The following is a 20,970-nucleotide window of genomic DNA, read 5'->3' on the forward strand; positions in this document are numbered from 1 at the left end:
AAGAGTGAGAGCCCGTTGAATCACCTAAAGGAATTTGAGAAGTATTGTAATACTATCAAGGTGAACGACATTTCTCAAGAGTTTATTCGGATAAAGTTGTTTCCCTTTTCTCTTATTGGCCGTGCCTTAGAGTGATTGGATAAGGAGTTTAAGCCAAATTACCTTAGGACATGGGATGAAGTCACCAAAGCTTTCTTGTCTCGCTTTTACCCACAAAAGAAGACGGCGGAGGGTAGAGACTTGATCCAAAAATTCAAAGAAAAGCCTAATGAGAATCTCTATAAAGCATGGGAGAGGTACAAGGAGTACCAAAGAGAGTGTCCACATCATGGAATTCCTACCTATCAAGTGATACAAATTTTCTATGGAGGCTTGAGTGCTCAAGGCAAGTCATGCCTAGATGGAGGAGCCGGAGGTCCTATAATGAATAGGACGGAAGAAGAGGTAGTTGACATAATTGAGGATGTGGTGAGATACTATAGAGATTGTCAAGAAGGAGAGAGGGAGTCTACGAGAAAGAGTGGCTCGACGGTTTATTCGGTGGATCATCTCAATGCGATTAACAACTTATCTTCCCAAATTTCAAATCTAGGGAAGGAAGTGACATTGATTAAAGAAAAGCTTAAGAGTGTTTCTACGAATTCATTGAGTCTTCCCTCCCAATCTAAAGGGAGAGGTACATTTTCTAACTCTTCTCCTCCTACTTCCAATAACATGCCAAGTGGTTGTTTATTTTGTGATTCTTGTGGATCTTATGATCATGATTCTTCCATGTGTTCTCAAACTTTTGTTGATGGATGTGATAATGTTGAAATTAATGAATGTGAACATGTGAAATTTGTGTCTAATGTCAATGGTGGTCAAAGGTTTGATGGACCTAAGAATTTTAGTAATAGGAATTCTCACCCCCAAGGTGTTTTCGATAACTACAACAATGGAGGCTATAGGAACCAAGGAAACCAAGGTTTTCGAGGTAACTATAACAACCAAGGCTATAGTAATCAAAACCCGAGCCATGGGTATGGTAACCAAAGTCAATCTCAAGGCTTTGGTAATCATTACCATAATGGTGGCAATAATCAAGGCCGCGGAAATTGGAACAACAACCAAAATCTGGGAAGTTTTCAAAATAACAACCAAAGGGAACCCCCACCCGGTTTTGCTCCAAAGCCTCAAGGCAATGGTGAAAATTCTTATTCCCAACCATCATCATTTAAGACAAATTTGGAAGAAATGATTGATAACCAAACCAAGATCATCAACACATATATGGCGGTGAGTGACAAGAAATTTAATGAGATGATGACTCATAACAAAATGCTTGAGACACAAATAACCCAACTAGACAACACTCTAAAGGATTGTGATAGTCCATCCTCTTTGCCTTCTCAAGGAGTGGAACCTAAGAAACCCGTTTGTTCTATCACCACTAAGATTGGGAGAGTTCTTAATAAGGGAGCTTCTAGGTCCATTAAGGAGGATGAGGAGAGGAGTGACCCAAGAGTGGAAGTTGAGAAGGTTGAGTCTAAGAGTGTGAGTTATGAGGAGGTGTAAGAGAAAAAAGGGAGTAGTGAGAAAGAGCGTGAGGAAGTGCGGAGACCCGACCTTCCATACCCACAAAAATTCTTGAGGCACAAAATTGATGAGCAATTTGGAAAGTTTATTGCTATGCTCAAGGAAGTTCACCTTTCTATCCCCTTCACCGATGCAATTACCCAAATGCCTAGGTACTCTAAGTTCCTTAAGGAGATTTTGAGTGGGAAGAGAATGTGCAATGAAGTTGATTCGGTTGACGTTGGGAGTTGTTGTAGTTCTTTCATTCATAATGAGTTGCCCAAGAAATGGAGGATCCGGGAAACTTCTCTATTCCATGTGAGATCAAAAGGAAAATGTTTAATAATGCTTTTTGTGATCTTGGAGTTAGTGTGAGCGTCATGCCTTATTCCATTTTCAAGAAACTCGAGCTAGGTGAGATACTCCCATCTAACATAACCCTTCAATTGGCCGATCAGACTATTATGATTCCAAAGGGGAGAGTTGAGGATGTTCCTCTTAAGATAGGAGGGTTCACTATTCCTGTTGATTTCATTGTGCTTGAGATTATGGAAGATGACCATGTCCCTATCATTTTAGGAAGACCTTTCTTAGCCACTTCAGGAGCCTTAATAGATGTGAAAGGAGGCCGTATTACCTTGAGAATTGGTAAGAAAGAGGAAAGCTTTGAGTTGAAACCAATGCATGAGTCTTTGTCTCTTGTGAAAGAAATTATGTGTGCTAATTCCCCTCGTTCTATTGATAATGTGTGCATGACAACTAACGATGTTCTTGAGAATTGTGATGATGTTCTTTCAAGTTTTGATGGCAAGAAGGTTAGTGAAGAGAAAATGATGATTCCCAAGCTAACGGACGAGGAGGAAGTTGAAATCCCTCATTGGTTTGAGCTCTATCCTCGAGATGTAGAGGATGTTTCCATGAGTATGGATGGTGAGGAACCATCTACAATAAGAAACATGCCAAAGAAAAAAGATCGTGATTCTAAGAAGAAGAGAGAGAGAAAGAAGTTACGGAAAGAAAAATTTGCAATTGAAAAGTTTTTAAAGGAAGTTTCATCAAGCAACAACAAGAGGTTGCTAGAAGTTGAAAAAAATTTTGCTCTTTCCGCTACCTTGAAGAAGGTGGTGTTCTTTGACCTTCCATGATTTGGAGGAAGGGTCGAGCTAAGGACCATAAGCAAGCGCTTCCCGGGAGTCAACCCGGTGATTTCTAACTTTTCTTTTTGATATTTGAATTTCTCTTATTTTTCCTTCTTTTATTTTATTTATTTATTTTTTTTTGCCTTTTTTCACTTAAAAGTTAAATCAACTAAAATAAATTAGAACATCAAACTATAAATTAGAACAAGCGCAAAAGACAATGAAATATAACAATATATTAAACTGTTATTGTACAATACAAAAAAAAAAAAAATAAAAAAAATACAATGAATTATAATCATACAATAAAATTCAACATTCAATAGATATTGAAAAATACAAAAAAAAAAAATACAAAAAAAAAATTACAACATCAAAAACAATATTCCAAAATCAAAGTCTTGAATCCTTGTGCATCTAACACCTGCATCAATTAAAACCCAGAAATCAATAAAACTCACAAAAAAATGCAAAAAAAAAAAAACTAGAAAACTCATGCATCACTTGTGAACTTAGAATATAATGTACGAACTCAAAAATAAAAATAATTTAATAAATAAATAACCAAAAAAAACCCAAAAAAATAGAAACATAATTAACCACAAAGTTTTTGAATGTGTTTTAAATCCAAAAATTTTGGAAGATCAATTAACCCCGAAATTTCGAAAAGCAATTGAACCCCAAAATTTTCGAAGATCAATTAACCCCAAAAATTTTGAAATCAATTATTCCCAAAATTATTGAAATCAATTAAACTCAGAACCCAGAAAAATCAATTAAACGCAAAATTTTTGAAATCAATTAAACTCAGAACCCAGAAAAATCAATTTCGAAAATCAATTAAACGCAAAAAAAAAAATTCAAAATCAATTAAACTCAGAACCCAGAAAAATCAATTAAAATTATTCCCAAAATTTTCGAAATCAATTAAACTCAGAACCTAGAAAAATCAATTTCGAAAATCAATTAAACGAAAATCAAAGTCGAAAAAAAATATATTAAAATCTAATAAACAAAAATCGAAAAAAAAATCAAAATTGAAAACGGAAAAAAATAACCCAGAAATCGAAAACAAAAAATCGAAATTGCTATCAAAATAAAAACCCAGAAATCGAAAAAAAAAATCAAAATCGAAAAAAATAAATCTATTAAAATCGAGTTAAAAAAAACCAGAAATCGACATAAATAAAGTGAAATCGAAAAAAAAATCCCAGATTTTGAGGGAGTAGGAGACGTGTTCATGGTGTTGCATGTGCTCGTGGTGGTCTATGTGGTGGTGTTCGTGGTGGTATCCGTGGTGGTCTTTGTGGTGGGCTTCGTGGTGGGCTTGAAGGAGAAGGAGACGTGGTGGGGAGAAGGAGGAGATGAGAAAGAGTGGTGAGCGAAAGAGGAGGAGAGGAGAAGAGGAGAGAGAAAGAGAAGGAAATAGGAGAAGATAGAAGCAGCTCGAATGCGAAATAGGGTTTGGGGGGTTTATATATGGGCGGGTTTTTTTTTTAATAATAAAGTTTAAGCGGTTTTTTTTTTTAATTAAGGACCGGTTCAATTGGCACCGGTTTAAACCGGTGCCCTTTTAGTTTTTGGCACCGGTTTGGTCTGAACCGGTGCCTTTTATATTTGTGTAAAATGGCGCCCAAATTTAGGCCGGTTTAGGACACCGGTTTTGCCTGAACTGGTGCCTTTATGGGGGTGCCTTATTGTATTTTTCTACTAGTGATACTCGATTTTATCGAAATTTTAGGTAAAAGGGTAAGAATCTTGGTGAGGTAAGTTAGGGATTTTATGCTTTAAAGTTGAAGGAAGTTTGCACTTGGTGGGTTCTTATGGTGGGTTCATGAAATTCTAGTTTTAAATCCACTAAAACGGGATTTTGCTACAACCTATGTTGGTGTTTATCATCATCATTATTCGTCTACCCACCAAATGAACGCACCAAAAACCTTAAAAAAGAAAAAGAGAGAGCTAGGCTGGGCTCAGGTGCGGGTGCGCACGCACTTGGTGCAGCCGCGCACCTGGCTGGTGCGGACGCGCATCCAGCTGGTGCGGCCGCGCACTTGGTTGGTGCGGGCGCACATCAGCTCGAGCCTCTCCTTTATCTTCCTTCCTTCCTTTCTTCTTTCATTTCCCATTATACCTCCTTCATAGTTTCGACCCCCATCACCCTCAAACCCTCAAAATCGCACCACTACCTTCAACAACTCATCAAAATTTCAACTCAAATCACTCAAATTTTCACTCCAAATTCACTAAAACCTTCTACATTTCCATCCAAATCATCAAATTCATACTACTTTCATCAAATTAAACCTCCAATCTCTCTCATCCATACTTGGGTATAATTTGGGGTTTTTCTATTTGGTGGATATTGGTGGTTAAAAGTGGTTCAATCTGGCTTCATATATGGTATACTCATCTTCTCTAGCTTTTAATTGCTCAATTATGTCATATATTTGCAAGTTTTGATTTGTTCATGAGCATGAATAGTGGTAGTACCAACTTTGATGATTTTGATGATTGATATTGGTTTTTGGTTAATTATTTGAGTTGTTTGTTGATTTTGTAGCATTTGTGAGCAATTTTGTTGACAATTTTGGAATTTGAATTTTGGTAGTGTGGGTAGTAAGGTGCTATTGTGGTATTAGTGGTTCTTCTTGTGATTGTTGATTGGTTGAGAAGAAATTGTTGGTTGTTTGGTAATTTGGATTGGAATTGTGATTTGTGGATATTGAAGTTCTTGGTTGGAGATTTTGCGGATTGTTGTGGGATTATTGTGATTGGTTTTTTGTGATCCTTGCACTTGAAATTCATCATGTCGAGAGTACTCAAAAACCTTGTTAAGAAACGGAAAACAAACGCCTCCACTGATGAACCTACCCCAAGCACATCCTCCTCCCAAACACGTAACTCTACTCCACCACCCAAAATAAAATTCAACGATAAAAAACATAAGAACCGGTACCATAAACTAAAAGAAAGCTGCTCCCTCAAACCCACAAGACACTACTTTCAATCCGACATGTCCGCATTGGGGATTGATGAGGATGTAAGGGAGTTGTTGATCAACCTACGAATGGGCACATTCATCTCCCCTAGCTACCGCATCTATGTTGAGCCCACTCTCGAATTCTTTGCTTCGGTTGAGATAGTTCCCGTAGAGGGTCAATATAGGGTTCAATTCCAAATTTTCAACAGCTTCTTCGACTCTTCTTAGAGAAATTCAATGCCGCTCTAGATTTTGATCCTAATGGTGAAATTTTGGATCTAGAGCCTTATATTTTTAAGGAGTATGATCAGGATTCTTGGTGGGACGATATCTCCGGAGGTGGTGAGTTTGTCACCAAGCGGGCCAAGATTAGCAATGTCTACCAACCTTATCTTTGGGTTGTTCACCGTCTTTTGGGGTACTCGGTTTTCCCCAAGCAAGAGTTGGGCAAAATGAGCAAATTGGAGCTCAAATTCTATGGTTGGCCACTAGAGGACAATATCGTGGTCGGTTGAAGTTGGGGTACATTTTTGCCACCTATTGTGTAGCCTTGCAAAACCGGGACACCGGAGAGATTCCTTGTGGGGGATTGGTCACTAGGCTCTTGATCAACCTCCACCTTGATCATCATTTGCCTTATTGCAAGCCGGTTGGAGATGCCGAATCCGTGTACCTTGATATGAAACAATTGGGGCAAATTCAATTTATCTCCAAACATTATGAGGAGGGCAATTATGAGTGGCTTCGGGATAACAAGCATTGGTTCTACCTTTCCAACCCATCTTTGACATCTCTCCATCGGACGGACACCACTAATGTGTGGCATGTCCCCAAGAGCTTCCGCCTCCCATTCTTTGACTCCGATGAAGAAGAAGAAGAAGAAGAAGTTGAGGAACAACACCGTCAACAACAACAACAACAACTTCAACAACAACAACAACTTCAAGGGCAAACGCAACAACCTCAATTTGCTAGCTCCGACTTGGAGGCCCTTAGTAACCAAATGAGTGGGTTACAACTCCGCTTGGAGGGCATGTATGACCAAGATTTTGAGGCCCTCTACTCCCATATGCGAGGTATTTCCGAAATGCAACAAGCTTTCATTCAACAACAACAACTTTATGATGCGGAGGTTAACCGAGGGAGCATCACTCCCCCGGTTAACTATCCTTACTTTCCGCCCCAGCAAGGTCCTATACTTTGGCATGGGCATCCTTATTGGCAAGGGCCTTTAGAGCCCGGTACCGAGCCCTGTTCTTACCCGGACGAGCGTGATAACTACGATTACCAAGCTCCCGGAGGGTGTGACTATAGGGGTGACCCCTAATTACCCCTATGTGCACCCTAACCATCCATTTGATCTCACCATGCCCGAGAAATTCACACCTCTTGCCCCTTAGCAACAAGATAATTTCAAGGGGCATTATGGTTGGCCGGAGGGATTCACCGGAGGTTGGGCTCCTTACTCACCCCCAACCTTCGATGACTACATGGGCAACAATGATTCTAGTGAGGCCGGGCCAAGTGGTGGTGGTAATGACGAGTCTTAGTTCCCTCTCTTTTGTACCTCTTACCTCCATCCTTTATGTTTATGTACTTGATTTGTATTGTTGGGATGTTGAGATGTATTCATGTTTAGCTTGGGGGAACTTCTTTGTATCTCGGTTGCCAATATTTGTTGTTGTTGCATACCTTGAATTTTATTTGCCTCTTGCATGATGGTTTCCTTATCTTGGTCTCTAGTCTTGTTGTTGTTTGTTGCTAGTCCCATGAGTTTGTTTTGCCATTGTTGTTGTGATGATTTCCTTGTGATGATGTTGATTGTTTCTTGCTCCTTTATATCCAAAACCCTTGAATCCAAATCCCTTTGAATCCAATTCTTGTAATTTAGTACCTTTTAGTTAGTTAGTTGTTTACTCATTACTTTCCGTTTTGGTTTTTGTTAGCCTAATTTTGCTCAGTTGTTTAATGTTTTTGTGAGCTTAGTTTAGTTTTACTTTTTAGAATCTTTTTCTTTTGTTTTGAAGTTACTAACCTTTTTCTTTGTTTATAGCTTCTTTTACTTTTCTTGTTCTCACACGGCTTTTTGATGATGCTTACGATTTTGGAGCGCAACAATGGTGGCTCTTTCTTTCATCTTTATTTATTATGCTAAGCATGGATAGCCCAGTGAGACCTTTCTAATTTATTTTCTCTTTATTTTATTTGGATGCATAGATTAGGTTTAGTTTAGGGGAAGTTGAACGGTTCAAGGATGATTGCTTGTTAACACATAACGTGTTTGGGATCGTAAACGATGTTGTCATTCGATCACTTGTATGTCGATTGGGATATATGTGTTTAACTCGCTTTCTAGTTCCTTTCTCAATTTTTCCTTTTCTTCCTTTGTCTATGGCTTTCCTTTTCTTTCCTTTTCCTTTTATTTTTCTTTTCTTTTATTTTCCCTTTGTTCTTGTTTTGGTTTGTGGTATGCTTTTGTGGCTTGTTTTTCACCCATTTTTGTTTTCCTTATGAATTGGACTTTGTACATTAGACTTTGTCTTTTGCATGAATTTCTTTCTAGGTAGTAAAGGTATGCACCGTTTGAGACTATGCTTGGTTGACTCTAGGATAGGTGTATGCTAGGGTAGTTGGTTTGAATTAGGTGGATCATGAAGGCGGATTCTACTTGTTTGTGGCATGTTGGTAGTTCCTCCCTATAGTCGATTTGACACCTCTAGTGAGTTTTTGCTACATCCATGTGAGGTTCATCGTTTTTCAAGCCTTCAACCTATTTTAATTTGTATGAGCGGCGTGTATCCTTGACTATTACAAAACTAATCTATAAAGCTTGATTTATGATTCATAAAACCAAGACCGAGCTATCTAGAGAGGACAAAGGCACCTTTTTCGGGGTGGTATTTTTTCTTTTTTAGGATAGTTTGTTTAATATTTGTTTTTGGGTTTACATTTGCCTTCTTGCAACCATTTGAGCCTATTTCCTTTTTTTCAAGCCACATCTTTAGATCTTTGGCCTTTTGTTTCTTTTTCTTTATTTTCTTGTTTTTGTGAAGCAATTGATCATTCTTGAAGGTGTTTGTGGTGATATAGTTGGGATAGGTGGTTCCATTGATGCAAGCTTGTGATTATGTTTTCTTTGTAAATAATGGCAAATGAGTACGAGTAAAAGCCGTCCTACATTAAAAGAGGCATGGACAAATAAGTGCAATATATATATATATATATATATATATATATATATATATATATATATATATATAATATATATATATATATATATATATATATATATATATATATATATATTATATATATATATATATAAAAGAAGCCGTCCGAATTTAGAAAAAAGGCAAGGACAAAGCATGGCTTTACAAATAAAAATAAAAACAAAAAATAACCAAAAAAACATTTTGATGTATTCTTTTCTCCTTCTAAGCATTGAGGACAATGCTTCATTTAAGCTTGGGGGAGTAGCGTTTGCGCTTTTTGTATATATTCTTGTGAGTATAGCTTTGAATAAGCTTGGGGTGTTGTCATTTTTGTTTGGTTATTTCTTGATCGTGATGTTGAGGATTGATCACCCTTTTGCTTCACTATTTAGGAAACCACCAAATTTTAAATTTTAGCCTACCTTCACCCTTTATGCCTTACGTTACAACCTTTGGGAAAGCCCTTTCGACCTAGAAGTTGAGTCACTATTCGGGGGAGGGAATCATGGGTCATTTCCTAAGGAAAGGGGATGCATAGTCAAGATTGTCGAGTAGCCTAAATAATATCTTTTTCCGGTTCCTTCGAGGAATCATTGGGATGCTCGCTAAGGGGAGATTTGAGACTAGTAGAGAGAACGCGGTAAGATCGATTGGGATGAACAAGGATTGTGATGTCTAGTTCCTATGCTTAGCATACCTTATGTTTCAATCAACCTTGGATATCTTGGAATGTGCATACCTTGACTACTTGAGAAAGATTTTCATTCATTTGCATTGTAGTCTCTTTGTAAGTCCATTTCGCGAAGGTTTTGTTTTCCCTTTTTCTTTTCTTTTTATGTTTTTGCCTCTTGGATGTTGGGGGAGAGTTATGGGTAAACTCTTAGGATACCCTTACGAGAGCATTACTCGTCCTCTAGGGCGATCTAGGTGTTTAAAATGGCTTGTTGTAGCTAAAAACAACCGTGATTCCTATGACAGTGAGTCTTAGTGTATATTCTCATCTTGAGTCTTTCTTTTTCTTTTTGAATAAGTCTTTCATCCTTATTCTTTCTTGCTTTGTTTTGCTCGAGGACGAGCAAAAGTTTAGCTTGGGGGAATTTGATGAGTGTCATTTATGGCACTCATTTGGCCTCTTTTAGGATGATTTTCATGCTTCTTTATAGCCCTTTTCCTTAGCTTTTCCTTAATTTTGTTCTTCATTTCGTTAGTTTGTGCTTTCCGTAGTTAGTTTCCTTGTTTTGTGCATTTCTTTGTTTATTTGTTCTTTTTCCATTTTATATGTTTGTTTTCGTTTGTTAATAGGTTATGATCGTGTCTCCAAGGATTCCCGAGCCTTCCTCTCATCAATTTGGATGCCTCATGTTCGCCTTTCGGAGCTTCAAGTTTAAAGGAACGCAAAGAGCAAGTCAAGAGATCGGTGCACGTATGCGGTGGGTGCGTAATCTTTGCCATGAACCCACCAAAATAGGCCCTCTCAAGACTGCCCACCTTGGTGTTCATCGTCATCATAAAGTCGAGCCCACGAGGATGAGCTTGGAAGAAGAAGAGGGGGGGCTCCCCTGCTGCCAAGTGCGGGCGCGCACGAGGGTTGTACGGCCGCGCACCTGTGTGGCGCGGGCGCGCCTGCCAGGGCCCCTGTTCTGTACCCTTTTTCCCGCGGCCGCGCCTCTCCTCTGATGCGACCGCGCCTTCTGGGGTTTCTTTTGGGACGATCTAACTAACTCTTCTTTTGTATCTTTCCTATATATAGTTTTTCCTTCTATTTTAGGAGGAGAGAGAATTAGAACAGAAGGAGAATTAGTTTTTGATCAAATTAGAGAGATTTTTAGAGAGAGAAACTCTAGGTTTTAGTGAGAGGAATTCATGGTGGATTGTTGATGATTGAAGCTTTCTTTAATTCCTTTGATCTTTGATCAAGATTGTAAGATTTCCTTTTCTTTAATTCAATCTTTAGTTTGATCTTTAGTTTGATTTCAATCGTTTGTTGAATGTTCAAGTTTGATTGAAGATTGATTGATTTGTGTTTGATTTTAGCTTGTTTGATTTGATCATAATGAATTTGTTGCTTAGTGTTGTTTTGATTTTGATTTCAATGGCTAGTGAGTAGATAGCTTGCTACGGTAATGGTGAAGCATGTACGAGTAATGGATTAAAGCTAATTGGGGAAAATTGATGGAGTTGACTATGTGATTAAATTGGTTGATGATCATGTGCATGTGTGTGATTAATTAAAGAGTAGCTAACTTTGATTGTTGCACTAGATTGCATTGTAAGTTCACATTGATACAGACCATTGATTTGTGGCTTGCATTTACACGATTGAGGTGTCTTGTGATGTTTCCTAGCTAGAGTTTATCGTAGTTGACGCTAGTTAGACCTCTAGGAGAATAGCTTGTTATGCTCTTTTGGTTGCCTGATTGATTTTCCCTTACATAGCTTGACTTAGTCAATTTGACCTCCCAATTAGTTGAATCCGTTATGATTACATGTGGATCCTAGCCTTAGTGTTTATTACATTTGATTTCTTCTCGTTTATTAGTCATTTTTGTCCTAGCATAACATTCACACCCAATCATTACATTTCGGAATAGCTCGACCATAGACAATAGATAATCGCCCACCATTCCATTAGGTTCGACCCTCAACTTACCATTATACTTGTGTAGGGGTGTGTTGAGTGTTTACAAATTTTGTTTGGCCTCGGGTAGGTGTTAGTTTCAACAACCTAGCTTCAACACGCGTCACTTAGCAAGCTACAGGTGGCAATATAGGCGTTTATTGTCAACCAGGACTTAGGAACAAGCCGGGTAATACAAAAGTTGTACTCATTCAACAATTCCTCAATGAAAGGGTGTAGTGGAAATCTCAACCCATTTTCCAGACTATCTTTATATAAATCTATACACTCAGACAGAGGGTTATTATCTACAGAACTGTAGGGAATATTTCAAGCGTTACCCCAAACTTGAACCCCACTGTGATCACACACTTAAGCATGGTGGCGTCCAAAGGGAAGGAAGCTAGAGCAAAAGAGTTGCCAACAAGTTTTAGGAACTTGTAAACCGTTCACAGGGTGAAGGTTACACCCCTTAACGATACAAGAGATCGTTAACTCCAATAGGTATGGAACCAAGATTGGAAGTTTGGGGATGAAGGTACAAATCCACTCTAAAAGAGACTGACCCTGCCCTAATAATAGGCCTCTACTTTATTCTTCTCGTATTTATGTGCGCTTTCTGACTAACATGCAATCATTAGGTTAACCCTAAACCTGTTTAATCTATGTTGGTTGAATATTAATACACAAACAAAATTATTATTGGCGATCACTTGAATTATAATCATATTAACCTAAACAAGATTATTAATTATCTTGTTAAGCGTGATTACAAGTACAAATTCCCTTTAGACATGCATAAAAGGTGTGATCAAACAATAACAATAAAATAATAAATATCAACATAATAATCATCATAAATTATAACAATTATAAACATAATAAAAATAATCATATCGACGCTAAAGCATAATAATAGCAAGATCCTAGGCATGATACTAACTAGATTAATAACAAACCCTAGCATGTCATTAAACATCAAAGATCAAAGATCAAAGATCAAAGCTTTAACCCTAACATAATAATGACATGATATAAAGAAAGAAAATAGGAAGCACCATAGAAATCATAATTGATATAAGAAAATCACCCTAAAAATGATACTAGGAAGCAATAAAACATCCTAAACATGATACTAGGAATCAAAACCTAAGCATGATTTCGATATCATAATATCAATTAAACAATTAAATTACTTACTTGGATGCCTCGTACCTCTTTCTAATAACAAAATACACACGTTAGTAACTTCAAGGAAAATAATAAATCAAAAAATTAACTTAAATAATTGAAATAGAGATTTGGGACAAAACCCTCAGAAATATCAAACCTTTTACGTCTAGGGAGAAGGAAACTTTGAACTTTGCTAGGTGTGTCTAGTGCTAATGTATGAGGAATTTTATTTGTAGAAAGCTAGGCTAGAAAGAGGGAGACATAATCAAGAAATTCTAGATGAGAGTTGGTGATTTGAAAAAGGGGAGATATGACCTCTATTTATAGAGAAAAAAGAGGGTCGAAGAATAAGAAAAGAATCTGAATTCGAATCGAAATAAAACTCGATGGACAACAGTTTTTGCGGATTTTATTTTTATCATATCTTTTGATTTAGAAGTTTAAAAAATCATATAATATGTATTTGGTAATCTCTTGAAGTCTACATTCCAACCCAATTGAGATCAGATTAAAACATTTTTTAGATAAAAAGATATGGCCGAAATAGTGGAAGGGTGTCAGTTTTGGATAGAGTTTTGTATATCATTCATATCTTTTTTGTTATAGCTTGAAATTAATATTATAATATATCATTGGAAAGATAATTTAAATATATCCAACCATATAAGATTTGGATAAAGATTGTGAGGCATAAAAATAATATCCGACTGTCTTTGAACATCTTTAAATTCGAATAGAATTAGGATTAAAAAAATGAAAGTTTTTATAAAAGGAAAGTTTTTATTTAATTAGTTTAGTAATAGTATTAGACCATTGGACCCTCTACATGATCATTGGGCCGTAGGTAAGATTCGGTTCTAGCCTAGTTTAGTATATTTGCCATAATTTCCTCATTATTCATCGGAATTTGGCTTATAATATATCGTTGGAAAGGTCTTTTCAAACCCCATCCAACTACATTATTATTAGACCCATATAATGGACCCAACTAAAATGAAATGCACGTTTTTCATAAATAGGGTAAGAAAGAAATATTTTAATAAACAGAAAGAAGAGATATTTTAATAAAACAACCACATCACTAGACTTTTCACACTTCGCCTCATTCGATAATCAAATCACATGAAAGGTATTCATCACTGGGTTTGGTTATGGGGAGACACATTTGGGTGTCAACAAAAGCCCCCACTTTGACTGAGTTTGGAGAAACGCTAAATTCGAACACAAAAGTAAAAGTAGCGATAGGGATTGAGACTGATTCAGAACGTTCTGCGATCCTAAGTCACTCTTGTAACGCCGATACCTACAAACTAGTATTAGTTAAAACAGATAAGAGAGTTAAGAAACGCGTATCTTGCACCGTCGATCACACATCTCTGGGGTAACCGATTTGTTGTTGCATTTGCCGTTGTGACAACCTTCCACAAGCTAGGGAACGCCATCTCGCTGTTTTGATGTTCACTCGTCTCTGAACAATGGATCTCTTTTGATATGTCCACACGACTCTGAGCAAAAGAGCTTGAAATACATATCCACGCGTCTCTGAACAAAGAGCTTTGATTGGAAGAAATGTCCACGCGTCTCTGAACAAAGAGCTTTGATGATCTTCGTCAAGCTAGGGGATACCACCTGAAGACTACTACGCCTTTAACTGCCTCCAATTTCTGTTGTGATAGTCTTCTGCAAGCTAGAGAATACAATCGAAGATTGCTTCAACTGAAACGATCTTCTACCGCCTTGTGACCATCTTCCGTAAGCCATGGAACATGATCGAAGATTGCTCCTCCCAAAGCCATCCTTAGTTGTTCCGATTATATTCCAAAGAAAATTACTGAAGATCAACGCCTGTTGATCCTTAATGCTGCTTGAATTTTGCTGTTGGTGCTTTGGGTGATGAGAATCCTCTTTTCTTCAAGAACAATGATCTACACGACTCTTGTATGATGTATGACAATCCAATTTAGGGAAAGTTGTCAATGCCACGTAACAATCCATCCTTGGAAATGTTGCTACGATGAAGCGACAATCTGTATCTCGGAAAATTTGCCAAAATCCAAATTTTAGGAAAAGTTGTCAATTCTTCGTAACAATCTGTTATAAGAACCTTGCTACGATCGACAATCGACATCTTGGAATATAACTCTTGAAAGAAATCCACCTTGGAAATTTGCCAACGCTATGAGACAATCCTTTTAGGAAAATATTCCCACTATTGATAATCCGCGTCTTGGAACATTTGCAAAAAAGAGTCGATCGAAAATCCACTTCGGGAAAATTTTCCACTTACTGAAATGAATGACAATCCACGTTGAGGAACCTTTGCCGAAATTTATGATCAATATAGACCTACGAAAATCCTTTGGGAAATTTTTCCATAGGGAACTGGGTGTATGACAATCCAATCTCGGAAAACTTGCCAGCGTTGACAATCCAAACTTTGGAAAAATTTTCCAAACAGAGAAGGAGCACGACAATCCACGCTTGGAAACTTTGCCAGAGATGACAATCCAATCTTAGAAAAATTATCGTTTAAGAAGAATGCACGACAATCCAGTTTTGGAAATATTGTCAGTTGGGGATGAAAATCCAATCTTGGAAAAATTATCTTATTAGTGATGCGCTTTTGAACAGATGCCTTGGTTCTTGTAATGAGCCAATGCTTAGGTGCTTAAACTAAGTGAGATGATCGTCGTCAGGTCAATCACTAACTGTGATTGTAATCGAGCCGACTACTAATCATGTCGATTTGCTTATAGGGGCTAACTAGCGTACCAAGGAACCCGAAATTGTTGTATGAGGTCCGCATAATCCAATATAGGACGACACATATCATCGCTGCATCGGTGCTAGCTAGAACATGTTGTCGCTGCGTTCTCGCTCTGTCGCCATGCGACAGCCTTGTCGTCTGACGCTTTAGTCAGGTTTTCATTTGCGACTTTTCAACAAAAAATCCAGGAATGTTCTTGCTCCCTGGAATGTACCTGCATTTATATTTTGGACCATAGGAATTTTCTCATCTCTTAAAGTTATATTAGGGTTGACCTAAGGCTCAATTAAGACTTAATGTGTCTTTAACACATATGACTTGTCATGACTCGACTCAAATTGCTTGACACATGTGTTAGACTAAATTCAAGATGATATGACACGACATGACTCAACGTTCATGACTTGTGCGTGTGTTAAAGTGTGATCGTGCGACTCGAAAAATGCAATAAAATAAAAAAATTTCCGTCATTTTTTGTGCAGGGTACCGACTTTATCCCGAAAAAGAAAGACAAAAAATGGAAGAAGTTTTTGATGATGAATGTTGATTGAGCTTAGTCAAATGTTGTTTGATACTATCTCTCAAGGTGCAAGGATTAATTCATCCTAGGCTATCTCAATTTTTGACTCAATGATGAGAGTATTTGGGTAACTTAGGCACAGAGGTTGAGCACTTCATACTTTGTGATGCAATGAAGAGTGATGAGTGATTTTGTTATGACGAAGTATGCTTCAACGTTGTGTTAAGATTTCATGACAAAGGTATGGAAGGATTATTTGGTCATGTATCTATGTAGTGTGTGAAAGTGACACTAAGGTTAGGCCGCAAGGGCTAACGTTGGAAAAGTATTTTGAGAAGAGTCAAAATATGGCGACTCTTAGGCTAGGTAAGCTAACAATGTAGGGATCAAGCCCCCAAGTCTAGCTCTAAGTAGATAGGGATGAGCATAGGGGATCTTTTGATATGATCATGATGTGAGTGTGTGAATGTGAATGCATTTTTATTACGGCCGCACCTCAATGTGAGGTTGCCTACATATCAGGCCGAACGTAGCTCTAGCCGAACATCGCACAAGTGTGTGTATACCTCAAAGAGGTCTTTTAAGGGTTGTAACGTGGTTAGACTAAGGGTTATAGAAGAAGAAGAAGGGGATACAGGCTCAAGACCCTCGATAAGCCCCCAAGGTGTGCAACCTTGCTTTTGAATCTTTATATTGGTATGCTTGAGATTTCTCACTTTTGAACTCTCTGTTGTTTATATTTTTGCTCTATTTTTTTTTGCTTTTGCATTTTTTTTATTTGAATCATTTTCTATAAATGTGGGCAATCCCGATCATGCGGTCTATCATTCACTTGGCATTTATGTTTCCCAGGCAGGATACCGAGCACTCGATAAGAGACGCAATATGAGACGTGTTCTTATCAAAGACATTGGAACACTTGCCCTTTTGTACACTTTTATATATTTTTTGTTTTTTTTTTTGTTTTTGAATTTTTGAGTTCTATGTATAATCACTCAAGCTTTCATATTTAGAATTTGCATAAGTTGCACACTATCCCATCCCAAGGTTAGGTAGATGTGGGTTGAAGAAAGAAAAGTCTATCGTTAGATGAGGCTTAAAGTGGTTTATCAAGAATGGATTGTATATTTGAAGGGTGAAAGGTATGATATGGCTACAAGAGGTGCCTCAAATCATTGATATACCTTGTGCTTACTTCGACTTTTTAATTTTTTAAAATGTAATGATCACATGCAAGGAAATAAATGCTCATTTTATTAAAAGGAAAAAGGAAAAAATCCTACAAAATAAATCTAAGGAAAGTGAAAGGTGCCTATACTAGAATTTTAGGGGAAAGGAAGAATGAAAAAGAAATAGAAAAAGAGGTCATGAAATCTTGTTGTCGAAGCTCGCCTCTTGTCTTGCGCTTATCATCACCCAATCTTCTTGCTAGCTAGAGCAATGGGATCTTGTTTGCTTCTATGAGATCTTGAATGGGATTTTGGAATCTGTAGCATTCATTGGTGGTATGACCATTTCCTTGATGGTACTTTCAATAAGAATTGGGATCCCATCTTGAAGATCTCTTTTCTAGTGTTGGATCCTCGGTAGGGCCAATAGGTTTGATAAATCCTCGATCATAGAGACGATCAAAAGCAGCATCATAGGTCATTCCAATGGGTGCGAATTCTCTTTTGGGTTTCTTTTTTGATCCTTTATTATCCATGTCTAAGACACCGTTATTGTCAATGGTATAAACATTGTTACTAGAGTGGGCGTTATCGGAAGAAGAAGGATTGTCGTTCTTCTTTCCTTTCCCGCCACTGTGGTTACCATTGTTAGTAGTTTTTTGCTTTGCGAGGTCATCTTCGATTTCAATACCGATTTCATAGCCGGCTTTGAAAGTATTCAAAGTATTTTGATATTTTAAATGCTTCAAATACTTCTCTTGGAGGTTCCTGATAAACATCCTTACAGACTCTTTTTCGGTGGGCACCTCAATCATCTTAGCGGAAGTTTCCCTCCCCTTATTAAAGAAAGAAGTAAAGCCTTCATTCTCTTTTTTTCTTAGCATCTAAAGTTTTCTATAATCGGTTTCGACTTGAATATTACATTTATATCTATCAATGAAAGCGTTTTTTATTCCATCCCAAGTAGAGGTTTTTTCTTTATCAAGAGAAAAGAACCAATGTTGACAAACGGTTTCTAAAGACATTGAGAATAAAGAGTGAAAAATATTCTTATCAATCCCCTTAATGTTCATTATAGTTTAAAGGACCCTTAAGTGGAAGTAAGGATTATCTGTTGCCTTCAACTTAGGGATGTCATTGTCATTGAACTTCTGAGGAAGAAGCTCCTTGTCCACTAAGACCCCTTGTGAGATAATGCCCTGGAATCTATAGTCATTGGATATTTTGCTCAAGCTTTCTTGCATGAGCTCCATTTGTTGATGTTTCATAGGATCATTGATTTGGAGGTTTAAAGCCTTTAACACCTCAGTCACGTCTCCCATTTGCTTCTTAAGCTCATTAACTTCTTCTTGAGTGGCCATTATCTTCTTAACTTTTCTCTTCCGACTGATTGGTTTATCAAAAAGTTAAACTTCAATGAAGGTGTTGTCCTTGATTAATCGCCCTTCTCTCCTTGACAAAGTACTGTGGAAAGAGGAATTAGGGATAAGTTTTTTATTATTTATTATTTTGACTCAAGCTCTATTCAACATGGAAGAGAATGGGGATGGATTGGACCCCCCACTCGAATGACGGAAAACGACTCATGCATGAACCTAAGACATGGTCATGGTGAAATATACAAAGTGTGTGCTAAGACTAGTGAGTGTAAGTGACATGTTAAGACTTGTGTCATGACCATGTGACTAGACTATGTGACTAGACAAGCAAAGACTAAGTAGACCTAACGTATGTGCACTAAACTGGACAGGTTGTAGTATTTTAGTCATAACTTTTGATATGTGACTTTTATTGAGATGAAACCAACGCCAAATTAAAGATAAAACTCGGGGCTACAGATCCATAGGTTTTACAACTCGTAGTTCTTTCTAGAACTTCGGCTATGACAAAAATAAGTTGACGCTTGTGTAGTATACCAGAATAAAAATCTGGATTGACTTAAAGGAATTATGACTCGATTTAAGGTATATTTTTTTAGCTCAAATTAATTAATTAATAATTAAAAAAAGCCCTTTAGTCATTTGTTAGTTTATTAAGACTTATTTACAAACACAAGTCAAACCAAACGGTTAGTTTAGTCACGTAATAAGTATGCACAAGTAAGAGATGCACAAGTAGTCACAACATGATGCAATGAGTTTGCAACCTAACCATGGCTCTAGTTCTCTAAAATTCGGGATATGGGTTAGTCAAAGAGGGTCCATGGTTATGAGTCCAGATGTTCTGCGTAGAAACCTTACCTTTGGAAGGGTTGGCGCGTGTGGATGGGACCCCGCGAGTTAAACTCGCTTCCATGGTTTAGTGAATTCACCATTCTCGGATGTACCCTTTGTTTCTCAGAGCATTCAATCGGGTAGATGTAGCATGAATTCCCAGAGGGTTATGTCCATATGTAGAACACATATGGGTTTCGGAAAAGTGAGAAAAAACTCAATCAGGAAGTAGAATCGAGCCAACATTGCTAGAACTGGTCGAAAAAAGAATGTAAATTTCTGGCTTAGTATTGGACGAACGCAGTGCCAGCCAAAAGGGACAGTCGCCGAGATGTAGCCCTGTCGCTCGGCGACAGAGCCATATCTTCGGCGAAAACCTCTTTTTTCTAGACGCCAGTTCCTACATGCCTTAGCAGCTTTCTGTGTTCTTAAAATTTTCCAGTTTTTCGTAGCATTATTTCGATCCTAGTTGTGAAAGATATTCCTCAAAATTCCTACGTGTAAAAATCCTATGTTTTTGACTCATTATAGATGGTCTTTCCAATGAGAACCTTTTTTATGCATATGACAATAATGTTAATCAAAATTATGCACATGAAATACTTAGAACTTTTCGAGTCTCATCCACTCATTCTAAATCATTGCCGAAATAAATTTCAGAAATTAAAATAGAAATCCTCCCCAGTGGAGTCGCCAAAAACTGTAGGGAATATTTCAAGCGTTACCCCAAACTTGAACCCCACTGTGATCACACACTTAAGCATGGTGGCGTCCAAAGGGAAGGAATCTAAAGCAAAAGAGTCGCCAACAAGTTTTAGGAACTTCAAAATCGTTCACACGGTGAAGGTTACACCCCTTAACGATACAAGAGATCGTTAACTCCAATAGGTCTGGAACCAAGATTGGAAGTTTAGGGATGAAGGTACAAATCCAATCTTAAAGAGACTTAAATTGCCCTAATAATAGGCCTCTACTTTATTCTTCTCGTATTCATGTGCGCTTTCTGACTAACATGCAATCATTAGGTTAACCCTAAACCTGTTTAATCTATGTTGGTTGAATATTAATGCAGAAACAAAACTATTATTGGCGATCACTTGAATTATAATCATATTAACCTAAACAAGATTATTAATTATATTATTAAGCGTGATTAAAAGTACTAGTTCCCTTTAAACATGAATAAAAGGTGTGATCAAGCAATAACATTAAATAATAAATATCAAGCAACATGATAATCATCATAAAATTATAAGAATTATAATCATAATTAAAATAATCATATCTATGCTAAAGCATAATAATACCAAGATCCTAGGCATGATACTAATAAGATTAGTAACAAACCCTAGCATGCCACTAAACATCAATGATTAAAGCTTTAACCCTAACATAATACTAACATGATATTAAGAAAGAAAATAGGAAGCACCATAGAAATCATAATTGATATAATCAAATCACCCTAAACATGATACTAGGAAGCAATAAAACATCCTAAACATGATATAAGGAATCAAAACCTAAGCATGATTTCTATATCATAATATCAATTAAACAATTAAATTATTTACTTGGATTCCTCGTAACTTTTTCTAATAACAAAATACACACGTTAGTAAC

This window comes from Chenopodium quinoa, unplaced genomic scaffold (assembly GCF_001683475.1).
Source record: "Chenopodium quinoa cultivar QQ74 unplaced genomic scaffold, ASM168347v1, whole genome shotgun sequence".
In the NCBI taxonomy this organism is placed as follows: Eukaryota; Viridiplantae; Streptophyta; class Magnoliopsida; order Caryophyllales; family Amaranthaceae; genus Chenopodium; species Chenopodium quinoa.